Source organism: Suncus etruscus, chromosome 8 (genome assembly GCF_024139225.1).
Source record: "Suncus etruscus isolate mSunEtr1 chromosome 8, mSunEtr1.pri.cur, whole genome shotgun sequence".
Classification (NCBI taxonomy): Eukaryota; Metazoa; Chordata; class Mammalia; order Eulipotyphla; family Soricidae; genus Suncus; species Suncus etruscus.
In genome coordinates this window covers 94,577,581-94,577,859 of record NC_064855.1, presented here as the reverse complement: position 1 = coordinate 94,577,859, position 279 = coordinate 94,577,581, and positions in this window count along the sequence as shown.

Below are 279 nucleotides of genomic sequence, written 5' to 3'. Positions count from 1 at the left end.
TAAAAGAAATATTTTTATAAAGCATCCTTCTCTTACTATACTACACTGTAAAACCATTCTGAACTAATGAGTTTTAATTTCATTTTAGATATCAGTTCTCAGCAGGCTACCCTACTAATTAATGGTGATGAAATTGAATAGAAATGGAAATCATTTCCCAAAACAAACACTATAACAATCGATCAAGTTTAGGATTGATCATATCAAAATACTGTGGGGTGCTTGGCTTTCTAGCACCACTCCATGGAGACCTACTTAGCTATTAAACATTTTAAATAC